At 34.4% G+C, this 9,449-nt stretch overlaps 1 long non-coding RNA gene across 2 annotated transcripts; it reads right to left on the bottom strand.

Moving 5' to 3' along the window:
* Nucleotides 1-7,307: 7,307 nt before the first annotated feature.
* Nucleotides 7,308-8,669, bottom strand: LOC146941217 (uncharacterized). Of its 2 annotated transcripts, none has more exons than XR_015032275.1 (4): nt 8,602-8,669; nt 8,408-8,493; nt 7,886-7,959; nt 7,308-7,798 (listed from the first exon to the last, which is right to left on the bottom strand). It is a non-coding gene; the product is annotated as an uncharacterized LOC146941217 (long non-coding RNA). The 2 variants fall into 2 exon arrangements; XR_015032276.1 differs by having other exon boundaries at nt 8,572-8,629.
* Nucleotides 8,670-9,449: the final 780 nt, after the last annotated feature.

Raw genomic sequence — 9,449 nt, 5'->3', positions numbered from 1 at the left:
CTTAATTAGAATTTTTGTTTATAGAATTGAGTACTCTAGCCAACATAAGTTTCAATTTTTGTTAAAGAAATTGAACATATCAAGCATATCAATTTTATTTTTCAAAATTTGCAATCATCAATAAATATGATAAAATATCATTTCTAGGTTATGTGCCATCAAGTTTGCACATATCATAATTTATTAAGTTTAGAGATTCAAATTCTCTAAACACTGATTTATATGAACTTTTGGTTCATTTATCTTGACTGCAAAAAATAAAATTGTCTAATCATATAACTTTGGAATTAAGTCCAAGTTACTCAAGTTTAGAATTAAACGCTTGTTCACATAATAAGTTTTGATATGTCAAATATTAAAATCACACAACTTATAAAATATAAGGAGAATTTAATTTTGAACATACCATCAAAGGCGCAATCTTTTCCCACAAGAATGCATGGTACACAAGTCTCTCTTTTAAATCTGAAATTCAGATTCTTTCTTACTTCATATCTCCAATGCCAACAACTTTAATGATGTTATAATATTATAACAAACACTTTCTTATTTTCAGCAGTAGCATATGTTTTGAATATAGCATAATCATGGCAAATATGCCGCGATGCGCTAATGTTTATTCACCATTCACTTAATTCACCAACTAGAATGACTTAACTAGTCATATCAGTGAATTTCTCTTTAGTCATGTTAGGCAACAAAGCAGCACTTGACATGTTCATATAATTGTGGAACATATGACATGATTTCTCACAATTATATTAAAAATAAATTGTGAACCAATGTCAATTCTTGATGGTGGCTGCTAATTTTCACCTAGGACCTGTTTGGGGTTCCTATTCTCTTGGCAATTAGAGTTATTTATTCACAGTGCGGTTTTGATTTTTGAAAATAAATTTCAAATAGATTCAAAATAGCATATGTGAATTTCGTTAGTGTTGTTGTTATAACAAGCACTTCACTGTTTCAGTCAAAAAGATGTATTTGTATATAGTTTGATTTATCCTTGTTGTCTTTAGGGACAATGAAACATCAATAAGTAATTTCTTTGGTACACATAGCAGTCGAATCGTCTTAAAATTGTTGTTTTTGGATTTCTAAATTGTTGTATTTTGGTTTTCCAAATTCTATTTTCTATCGAAGTTGTTAATAGGTTGAGTCACGACGAGGTCGCTCTCTTTAAGACGTTTCGTGGCACTGCCCAAAATTGTGCAAGGCAGACTATCAACCACGCCGCCTCCAGAAAACCGTTCGAGAATTACACCTTCAATATGGTACTAAGACCACTCTTTTAATACTGAAACCAATATGGTACTATTACCACTCTACTATGGTGCTGAGACCACTCAAATATGGTATTACCACCATTCTAACCTTATTTTCTCCAAAACATCAATATGACACTACAACCACTCCAATATGGTGATACTACCATTTCTCCTCAAATAGAAAAATATTGAAATATTTTATATACCGTTAAGATCATTCATTCTTAATTTCGACGGGACATTATTATTCCAAAAAGGGACTATGATCTTAATAGTGCTCTTTTATTTCCAAAGGACTTATATTATCGAAGGGACTATGTTTTTAAGACCATTCTTAATTCCGAAGGGACATTAAACCGAAAAGGGACTATGGTCTTAAGAACACTCTTAATTCCGAAGGGACGGAAAGAGGAGATGAAGAGAAGAAAGACTCGTCAACACAAGTCAAGAAAGGGAGAAGAGAGAAAGAGTTCCCGACAACTCAGTGAAACTCTTTGGTGTGATTTTTGAACTAGGTGAACTCTTCTTTTATGGGGAGAGTTTGTAACTAATTTGAAGAAACTTAAGAATTAAGTAAACTTAAAAATTAAGCAACCCACAAATCAGCTCAAGTAACAAACTAATCAGATAAGTTCAAAAAGAAACAAATCCACTAACGAAGGAAAGATAGGAAATTCAGTTGGATTCTCAATCTTATCACAACCAACATAAACTAAAATTATGGGGAGTGATATCCATGAATTAAAAATAATAATTACTATTATTTTCATCATTATCGGGTATTTAAAATTAAATACCGCAATTTAAACACTACTAATGTGTGTGTTCTATTTTAAGTGGGACCCCCACATTCTATTTTTGTTTAATTCACACAACACTATCAAAGTTTAATTACTTAGTGTTTAATCTTCCAACCTTCCAATTTCTTTCCAACTTCACACCAATGTTCCAACAATTTAAAAATTAAAAAAGCTGAAGCACATGAATGTTCATGATGCCGTTAATTATGATCAAATAAACTTCCAAATTGGCTCGTTTCACCGACGTTGGAATGAAACACAATTGTCAACACAACACAATGTCAAGTGATTCAACTATGAAAATCTTCCTCAAAATAAGAATAAGGGTTATGCTAACAAGTGTCTCTCTAAGGGCACTTGTTAAGGATTTAAAATAGGAAATTATTTGTAAATCTTATGTAAAAAATGTTCCTTTTTAAAGTTTCAATATGCTGAATACACAATTTCCAAAAAAAGGTTTCTTCTTTGGACTTCTACACAAGTGTTCCAATGTGCTGAATACCAGAATTCTCGGTATGTATTCAACAATGTCAATTCGTATCGATGTTAATTGCGTAGTTTCCTGTCATTTCGTTGTTTCTCATGACATATGTTGTGTTTTTGTTTGAGTATAGGTATGTCGGAAATAGGGATGGCAATTGGACCCAGACCTGATGGGCACCCGCAAAAAATACCCGCTATGGGTAGGGTAAAACCCTGCTTTCTTGGGTACGGGCATGGGATGGGTAATTACCGGCAAATTTGAATGGGTATGGGCACGGGGATGGGCACTGTACTACCCAGCCCCGCAACCCGCGTATATGTATTTATATAATATGATAAATAATTGATTTATTTTTGGAGTACAATTAATTAATTTATTTAACTACTTAAGTCTAACCCTAAACCTTAAACAACTTAATACAGCTTAATAAAAACTTTAGTAACAATTTATTGTGACTTTAACATGCAAGTGCAACTTTTTAACGATAACTGATGTAAGGTATCTATTTTTTCTTTCTTTTTAGTGATATTTTAGATGTTTTTTTATTTGACTGAATACTACGATTCCTACTATTTTATGAGTTGATTTGAAATTTTTTGGATCATGGTTTTATTTCAATTGTGGTTTTTTTTGTTTTTTCATGATTAAAGTGTGGGTAATGGGTGCGGGTATGAACACTTAAGTGCCCACAGGGTATGGGGAAGGACACTAAAGTTGTTGCCCACGAGGGTACAGACACGGTTACGGGCATTTTTTTACAAACGCGGGTATGGGGATGGGTACTATAGTACCCTGCCCATTGGGTACCCATTGCCATGATCTCGCTTATGCTGGTTTCTTTAAAGTAGGCAATCCTAAAAAAGGAAAGACTGTTTTTGTTTTATCAGCCACTGGTTTTGTTGGTCAATTTGCTAAATTGCATGGGTTGTTATGTTGTTGGAAGTACTACGACTAAAGAAATGGCATTTATAATTTTGCATAATCCTATATTGGTGATATATGTGATTTCATAAATGATGAATAAACATCAATATATATTTTTTTTTTGAAGGAATAAACATCAATATTTTGTTATTAATTATACTGTTATTTTGAGTTATCCTAACTACATTAACCAAAATCCAAATCTTTACTCACTTCCCAAGGTTGAATTAGTTTGATTTTAGTTTATTTTAATGGTGGTCACCCGGCCACCCCAATTATTTTTGTCTGACTCCACCAGTGGTAGACACGCACCGTTTTAGCATAATAGGTTGCGCTCATTTCCCTTCACAATGCCCTTTACATTCTTTCATCTTTGTTGCACTCAAATATATACTTAATTTGTTACTAGATGATGCAGTCTAACAGAATCATGCTTTGATGTTTTCTTTCCCAAACGTTGCATCTGACGCGTAAGTTTTGAAATTTCCAAACCAAACATTGTGAATTGCTTGAACCATCTTTGTTGGGTCTTTAAAAATTTTGAAACGCACAAAACCAAACACTTTCCCATAGAGATTGAGTTTATCTGCAATAAACACATCTCCTAACATCTCTATTGAATCAAACCCAGCTTATAACTCCTTTGAAATGTCATTAAGAATATTAGTGAAATCAAAAGTTTTCACAATTTTTTTTTTTTATCATCATCATTAACCACAACTGGCTTCATACTGTTTTCAACAACCTTAACTTCAGCCACTTTGATACGAATATCTAAAACAACCTTTTTAACTCCAAAACGTGTCTTCTGATGCGATGATCCAATTTTATTGTGGCCTCGTTGAAAATTACGGATTGCTTGTCTCTGATTGACTATAACAACGTCTGAGACTTGTTTCACCATGTTCGCTTTTCCTCAAAATTTCATACCATTCTTATATGGTGAAACTTGACCACGTGCGTGACATTGGCCATGATAGTTAATGGAATGTCGCTGATTGTAATTCAATTGTTGCTTTGATTGCTTATCATGATAATTGAATTGCCTCTCAAAACTATTGTTGTAGTCTCAAAAGTAAGTATTTTTGTTATCGTCTCCACAGTGCGATGTTCTAAGCCGTTCAACAATCGATATCGTTCTAAGCTATAGTTTGATTGATTGTTTGTTTAAAACTATGGAAACTAAATTACGAAGAAAAACACGGAGAGTAATAAGGCGTAAAAGCGTTGGAATGTAGAGTTCGTTGATTAAGCGTCAAACATAACCTAATAATCACATATATGGATTCTAGCGTTTTACCGATATTATCACGTATCGCTCGACAACATCATTCGTGTCCAAATGATCTTGTGAGTTTAATTGTGTTGTTTAATCGTTGAATTCCCAAAGTATTAAACAATCCAATATTCGATCGTATCGTTTAATCGACGATTTCTCAATCTTTAAACAGTCCGAAAGCTTTAAGTTTCGATACTTTGTGTGATTATCAAAACATCAATCTTATGTCTAGAATCATTGTTTTGATAGATAAATATTCTAATCCTAGATTCAAAAGTATTTCTCAATAGCATTTAAATCAAAGATAAGGAATGAAATACAAGAATATCATCAGTATCATGTAAATTGCTAGAATCATATATTTGAGAGATCAAAAGATTACATTATCAACTTAATCAAGGGGATTTAGTTCATCATTGTCATGAGAACATTACAAAAGTGGAATATGAAAGTTGGAAATCCATGCTAAGAACTTGATTTCTCAAACAATCTTGATGAATCCAACTCAATCACTCTTGCTCTATGAAAACAGGAAATTTTCACCCTATTCTCTCTCTAAAATTGTCATAGCATACTGTCTGAAATGAATGAAATGGGCTTTTATACTTTCTGCACAATTTGACATTCTTGCCCGGCAGAATTTTTGTTGCCATGGCGACATTAACTTTCTTTGCAAGTGGGTTTCTGCCATGTCATCACCCACTTGCCTCAAACCGCCTTACCTCGCGAGGCAGGACATTTGTCGCCATGGCGACATCTGGTCTCTGAAAAATATAGCCCCTGGAAATCCATTCCCGCTGTGGCGACATTCTGTGGCCATGGCGGCATTTGATCTTGAAAAACATAGGTTCTGGAATTTCATTCCCGCCGTGGCGACATTCTGTGGCCATGTCGACATTTGTTGTTTTTGCTCCTTTTTATGTTTCTTTCATTGGTTCAAGTCTTGATCACTTCTTTTCCTGCACAAATGGGTTAAGTAAGATATAAAAAGCATAATAAGGTATTTTCTTACTTTTTCATAGCTTTTCCGCAATTAACTTGTGAAACAAGTAATCAAAAGTGCTTAATATGAATCATGAAATTAACACTTTCTAGCACTTTTCAAAAATTAACACTTTCTAGCACTTATCAACTATGTCTATTGATTACATGTCATCGTTATTTCAAACATATTTTTCAGTAATTTTTATTTAATTTTGATCCAAGTTAGAGGAGTTTTTGAACAATTGACTATGATTCTCGGGACATTATGTGTTTTCATTTCGAGTCATGTAATTCTCGTTTTCCCGGAACAGAGCAGTTATATGGTGTTTTTGATGTAATTCAAGGCAAAGCAAAACATTTCGTGAAGATTTAGGAAGACAATGAATGAAGATTGAAGAAGTCTCTGAAGACATTACAAGAGGGAGAAATTCGGTTCCATGTCCCAAGACAAGCTATATAGAAGAAAACACCAAAAGACGAAGAAAGATATGATTACACACGAAAAATAACATTCATGCACCCCCGGGTGTGAACCATGCGCCAAAGGCACGCAGAATAACACTCATGCACCCCCCTGAGTGTTTTCCATGCGCCCCAGGCACGCAAAGCTAATCTGTATACCAGCATCCTGATGAACTGTTCTAGCAATCTGTATTATTTATTTCTATCCACCACTCATATTAATCCCTCTTTCACCAATCTCAATCAACTCGCCACATGAGAATAGCTCAGAGTCCTTTTTCAATGCACATGCTTCAACGTTATTTTCATACTTATCCTCATCAAACTTTTTTCCAAAGGTTGTATTGTTCCTTATTGTTCCACTAATCTTAATCGTCCCTAATAATTTTATACATCTCTCTCAAAATTGCTGAGAGCATACACGATTTTCCTGAACCTACAGAACCGCATATTGCAACCTTTATTTAATCAAGTGTTGGAATATTTGACTCAGGGTCCCAACTGAATCTTCCTTTCTCAATAACTAAATCAAATTCTGCATTCTCCTTTGTAACATATTCAATAACATCATTATGGATTTCTTACTTAAGAAAAGAAGCGAACCTATGGACCGAAATCTTTCCTTGGCCAATGACATTAAGAAAATCAGGTAGACTAAAGATAGGATCTTTTATCATTTAGAATGTTGCGAATGCAAACAAGACCCTTCCAGTTGCGAGTTCAATCACCAAGAACATACATGTCCAAAAGGTTATCACTGAAATGAGTAATGAATGTTTTTATTCTGTTGTCTTGTGTGTCCATGATCTTGGTTTGGTATTTTGTGTGTTTTTGGTTTTTTGTTAAAGGTATGTTCAAATTCGTAACTGCGAGTCTAGAAGCTAATGCAGCCAATGAACCTAATCCAAGATCTGTATGCAAAATGATAACAGATAAGGAAATTGTTAATCAGCACATCCACACATGTGGTTCATTATCTCACGACCAGATACCGCCCTTAAGTGGAGGCCTAATTGCGGAGCACTGAAGATCCATTTCCTCAAAGTTATGGTATAAACCATTTTAGCACATAAGAAACCATTCAATATTTTTTTTAAGAAGGGTAGTTTTGTACTAAAAAGGTTGTACCTGGTAGTATTAAAAAGAAACTAAAAAATGTCAGTTACAAGCGATTTTTGTTCTTGACAACACAGGTAGCTACTTGGAACATTTATGTTTTGAAAAAGGAAATACACAATACTAAAGCATTTGATGAACAAGTTTTAGGTGAATACAAGAAGTGACATATGGAGACTAGGATGTGGCCATTTGAGGTAAGCAGCCTCATTTGCTTGTGAGGTCGGTCTTAATGATCAGAATTCTTCTATTACTTTTACTCCCAGACGATCTGCTTCTGCTTGTTCATGTGGAAGAAGCTTAACGAACCTGACTTCATAAATATCTTTAATTACCAAAGACCCGCACAAATCAAAAGTACTAACAGGCTCGGGGCGGAGCTTTCTAGAGAGATAGAGACCCATAAAGAGTTCGAGTATGAATCCAACCATATAAGGATCTTCCTCCATGCTGCTCTCTACTATGTTCCTCTTAACAACTTCTGAAAAGACAAGGCATGCATGCATATTGTAAGAAAAATACACACAGTTGGTTGATAAAATAAAAAAGAGGGGATGATTTAGGTTACCCATTTTGGCTAGGGGGTGAGACTCAGCTGCTGGAACCGTTCTTTGTTCTTAAAATTCCGATAGAGCACAACAACTAACTAACATGAAAGAAGGAAGAAAAAATCTTAAAAAGCAGCAAACGAATTTGAATAATTCCAGCAATCAATCACAGAAAAATTTAATTGTAAGTGCTTCAATAACAATAGGTCCCAATCTTAATAGCCCCAATTGAAAAGGTTGTGAACCCTAACCCGAAAAAAGACAAAAGGATTTGAATAATTCCATCAATCAATCAAAGACAAATTTAATTTGAATTTAGAATAATTCAAGCAATCAATCAAAGAGAAATTTAATTTGAATTGATTTCATAACAATCAGTCGCAATCTGAAAATCCCAGATTGAAAAGTTTTAAACCCTAAGTCCAAAAGATTTGAATAATTCCAGCAATCAATCACAGAAACGGAATCAAAGACAAGAGACATAGATTATCAACAAGAATTAATTGAAAAAAAAAAAAGGAAAGAAGAATGAAAATTCATACCTTGAGAGCAAAACAAGAGAAAGAGAGAGAGATGTCGAGCGCGCCGTAGATGAGATACAGAAAAGACGAGCAAGAGAGAATGGAACCTGGAAAAAGGAAAATAAAGAAAGAATCAACACCATCGCATGGTGAAGAAAGTGGGGCGACGAAAACGAATAACAAACCTATCTGCGTGGAGAAAGAGAAAGATTTACCTCGAATGCAATGCAAATTCCAAACCTTACAAAAGTCGATCAAGTCTATATATATATATATACCAGCAAAACCTTTCCTTTGTTTATTGGTCTGGGCTACAAAAAAAAAAAAACTCATGGGCTTTGATTAATGATTTCTGCTCTTCTCCCAGCACTTTTTGCTCGCGCCCAGCTGATTTGCCGAAAATATCCTTGCGTGAGTTAAGTCATTCGGCGTGACTTAACACGCGCACATTACAACTCTGCGTGACTTACGTCACGCACCACTGACATGTGCGCGAGTTAACTCACGCAGGTTGGCCGTTGGTTAGAACTTAAGAACACACGTTTTTTGGACGGTGGCCAATGCATTTTAATGGTTTTTACACGTTTTTTATAAGTTTTTTCACGTTTTTTGACCTCATTAAGTGTTATGTTACCCTAAACCACCTATAAATACCCATCCATATTTCCGTATTTCCTCACACCATATCACTTTCTCTCCATCCTCACTCTCTCCCTCTATTTCTCTTTTTTTTTTAATAGTCTCTTTGGGGGCAAAAGTGAGCAGACTTCTTGGGGCGAAATAGTGACTAGCCCACTTGGGGAAAAAGAGATCAACATTTGGGGTAAAATTAAATTTGTTTCTTTTTACCCAGAAACTTTTTACTGTGGGTAAAAAGAATCTTCTTGAGTATAAAAAGAACCAGATTTAAATTTACCCTAAGTTGATGATGTCTTTTCCCCCAGGATAATCTTTTTCCCCAAAAAGGCTGCTCACTTTTTACCCCAAGTGGGTAAAAAGAAAATAAGTAGATTATTTAATGAATTCAAATAAATGTATCAATTATTGTAAGAATTCTATTAAT

This window comes from Medicago sativa, chromosome 3, assembly GCF_051527215.1.
Source record: "Medicago sativa cultivar Bolivia chromosome 3, Bolivia_mono, whole genome shotgun sequence".
Taxonomy (NCBI): domain Eukaryota; kingdom Viridiplantae; phylum Streptophyta; class Magnoliopsida; order Fabales; family Fabaceae; genus Medicago; species Medicago sativa.
The sequence above is the reverse complement of the archived record's forward strand: the minus strand, read 5'-3'. Positions and strand labels throughout refer to the sequence as shown.